At 43.8% G+C, this 4,127-nt stretch overlaps 1 pseudogene; it reads right to left on the minus strand.

The window, feature by feature from the left end:
* Positions 1-847, minus strand: LOC149335563 (omega-amidase NIT2 pseudogene; annotated as a pseudogene).
* Positions 848-4,127: the final 3,280 nt, after the last annotated feature.

Raw genomic sequence — 4,127 nt, forward strand, 5'->3', positions numbered from 1 at the left:
CTAACTGTTTACGCTCACAAAGTCGTAAAGGTCCCTCCTCTTCTGTCTTGTGAAGAGTGTGTGGTTCCTCACAGACTACAAAATCTCTAGATCGACGTCACCGAGGTCCAGGTCCTCCTCCGCACCTGCCGAAGCGACGACGTTGCCAAATGGATCCACCAACATACTGGAACCCCACATGATGTACGAGTCTTGTTTTTTCGTTGCCGATGAAGCGGATGCCACGTAGACCTGGTTATCGACAGCCCGCAACCGCTGAATTAACTCCTAGTGAAGCGGACCCGTCACCATGTTGAAAGCACCGGGGTAGCACAGTAGCTTGCAGCCAAGCTTGGAGTAGAGAGACGCCAATTCTGGAAAGCGTAGGTCGCAGCAGATTCCAAGACCCACCCTGCCGTAAGGAGTGTCGAACGTTGTCAGGCTGTTGCCTGACGTGAAGAATTCCGACTCGCGCTGACAGTAATTTTTCCGGGAATGTCGACTTCATAGAGATGCAACTTGCGGTGCATGGCGAGCATCTTGCCGTCGGGACCATGCACAAGACATGTGGACATGTGTTGTAGAGCTTATCGTTTACCCGTTCCGCCATTGTGCCACCGATGAGGTGCACGTTGTTTTCGCTGGCCACGTCTGAAAGGTACTCGCTGGTTTCCGCTGGGATTAGCTCGGCGTATTTATGGAAGTTCTGGATGGCACAGGGAAACCCAAAGAACTCGGGAAGGCACACGATCTTGGCGCCCCTCGCTGCCGTCTTGCTGACGTGGTCTCGGGCTCTGGCCAGATTTTCAGATTTTCTCGCCCTCACAGCCAGCTCTACGATGGCAATGGGAAATCCAGTAGAAGCCATTCTTTCAGGCGTGGTTTCGATGTATCCGCCACATGCTCCGAGAAAGCGCTCAAATCGTTGTGAGCTAAGCGATAGGGAACAACCCAACCACTTCTAAGCTCTTCAGCAAGAACTGGCACAGAAGAAACACTGCACCCCATGACACACTGCAACAGGTTTTTGCAGACAATTGTGGCTCGTTACAATCTGTGAGGTAGCATTCCAGAGGTGGAACATCCTTGAAGATAAGATTTCGTCTTCATTATAAGCAAAGTAAAAAGGCATCACAAACCACGATTAAACATAAGCTCAGTTACTGGCAGGCTGGCGTCTGTGTGTGTGCGTGCGTGTTTGTGTGTGTGCGTGCGGGCGCGTGTGCGCGTGTGAGAGAGAGAGAGAGACGGCGTCCGTGAGGGCGTGAGAGCGCATCGCTAGCCGCTGCACCCGCGAGCTCTTGCGCCGTTCATTAAGTCGTCACGAGAGCAGGGCAAAAAACCTTCATTTCTTTGTAGATTTTAACAGGCACGGAATCAGCAGATTGGAAGCTGCGCAGCTGTTCCAAGGTTCATACGCGGGCTTGTGGCTGTGCCTGGCGACAAAAATATAGCGTGGGGAACAGAAAATTCGTCCGCCAGGTGTTCCGGCTGCTTTTCTACCACTGTATTTTTCTGCATTTGATGGGCGTGCTGTAATGGTGGGACAGGAGGACGTATTAAAGCTGTTTTGTTGATGGGTGAAGTGCGCTTCACAAAGAAATAAGGTTTAGATTTTTTAGTAGGTGGCACAAGGTATTGCATGCTAGCAGGGGTCCTCCAGCATAACATACATGTACTCATACTGGATGGGTGGCGAGATGATTGGACATGAAAGCACATATGGGCAGTCTGTATGTAACGTATGCTGTTATTAGTATTTTAGCACGCGTAGCATATTCCCTATTTTTTACGAGTGACGTTCGGAGAGGCTGGTGCGAAAATTGGAAGCGTGTTTTCCCACTTCGGTGAGGATACTTGACGTTTTCCTGTGTTGTCGCTTGTGAGACAGGGGTTGGTTTTGGCATCCAGTTGTAATTTCCGGAGTGACTCCCACTGGCCAGAGCACGCCTCACTCGAACTCCCTACCCTACACTGATTGTCGAGTGTCTTTTTAAATTTTAAATTCTGGGTTTAACGGCTCGAAGTCACAGATAGGCTATGTGGGACGCCATGTGGGCGGCTCCACAATAGCTTAGACCAGCCAGAGTTATTTAGCATGCACTGACAAAACACAGCACATAGGCAATCTTGCATTTTTCCTTCATACGGCTGTCGTGTTAGAACATATTCCTATCCACATTAAGGCGCTTCAGCCCTCAGTGCCACAGGCCACCAAGATCCTAGGTGCACTCGGCATACGTATAGCCAAAGGATGCACAATCTGCAAAAAGTGCAGTCAAGTGTGATACGATTACACGAACGGCGGAGAAGGGCAAGAGATTATTTAGAGGGGGGAACAAATCTCGCTGCTGATGTGAAGAAATTTAGCACGCAAGGATTGAATTGAATCGCTATGTGATCATTAGAACAATTCACATTCAAATCGTCCATTATCTATCTATCTATCTATCTATCTATCTATCTATCTATCTATCTATCTATCTATCTATCTATCTATCTATCTATCTATCTATCTATCTATCTATCTATCTATCTATCTATCTATCTATCTATCTATCTATCTATCTATCTATCTATCTATATATCTATCTATCTATCTATTTATCTATCTATCTATCTATCTATCAATCTATTTACCTATCTACCTATCTACCTACCTACCTATTTATCTATCTATCTATCTATCTATCTATCTATCTATCTACCTGCCTACCTACCTACCTACCTATCTATCTATCTATCTATCTATCTATCTACTTACCTATCTATCTATCTATCTATCTATCTATCTATCTCTCGATCTATCTCTATCAATCTATCTATCTATCTATCTATCTATCTATCTATCTATCTATCTATCTATCTATCTATCTGTCTGTCTCTCTATCTATCTATCTATCTATCTCTCTATCTATCTATCTATCTATCTATCTATCTATCTATCTATCTATCTATCTATCTATCTATCTATCTACCTATCTATCTATCTATCTATCTATCCATCTATCTATCTATCTATCTATCTATCTATCTCTCTCTCTATCTATCTATCTATCTATCTACCTATCTATACATCTATCTATCTATCTATCTATCTATCTCTCTCTCTATCTATCTATCTATCTATCTATCTATCTATCTATCTACCTATCTATCTATCTATCTATCTATCTATCTATCTATCTATCTATCTATCTATCTATCTATCTATCTATCTATTTATCTATCTAACTCTATATCTATCTATCTATCTATATATATATATATATATCTATCTATCTATTTATCTATCTATCTATCTATCTATCTATCTATCTATCTATCTATCTATCTATCTATCTATCTATCTATCTATCTATCTATCTGTCTGTCTGTTTGTCTGTATTATTTATTTACAGACAGACGGACGGACGGACGGCTCGATGCGTGGATGGGTAAACAGGTAAATAACTTTCAAACAAACTTCGGTTGGGCCTAGTTGGTACACGATGTTGTGTAGGTGTAGGTTGCGCAACCACGGGACGAATCACGAAGAAAAGGCTTGTGTGTCTCTGTCTTTTCTTCGTGGTTCGTCCCGTGGTTACGCAACCTACACCTTCACAACGTAACTTTCAAACGTCTTACTGTCCTCCCGATTCTCACGCTATAGCGGAGCTCAAAATGGCTTGCCAGAAAAATAGCCGGAATACCTTGCAGACCGATTTTCTGTTCACTGCGCTACATTTTCGCATATGTTGCGCGCCGTGAAACTGTGGCGCAATTTTCCATCTGCTCATTCCCGGTCTGCAAACTTTACAAAGAAATCAAGGTTTTTTTTCCCCATTATATAGACGACGCCATGAACGGTGCAACAGATAGCGCAACGGCTAGCGGCACAGAAAAGTGTCAGGGCCGTCGGCTTTTTCTTTTTATTCAGTCTGCCAGTACCTGAGTTTTCATTGTCGCTTGTGGTGCGTTTCTGCATTGCTTAATATACAGGTGAAATGCTCTTTATAAGCGCCGCCATCTGTCGAGTGCTGCCTCGCAGAATGTATGGAGTCACGATTGTCGTTAAAGCCTTCTGCATGTTTCATGAAGTGCAGTGTTTGTTCACTACAAGTTCTAGCTAGAATGCATTAAAGTGGTTGATGTGTTCTATATAGCAT

The sequence above is a fragment of the Amblyomma mixtum genome, chromosome 7 (assembly GCF_055824585.1).
Source record: "Amblyomma mixtum isolate Tamu chromosome 7, ASM5582458v1, whole genome shotgun sequence".
Classification (NCBI taxonomy): domain Eukaryota; kingdom Metazoa; phylum Arthropoda; class Arachnida; order Ixodida; family Ixodidae; genus Amblyomma; species Amblyomma mixtum.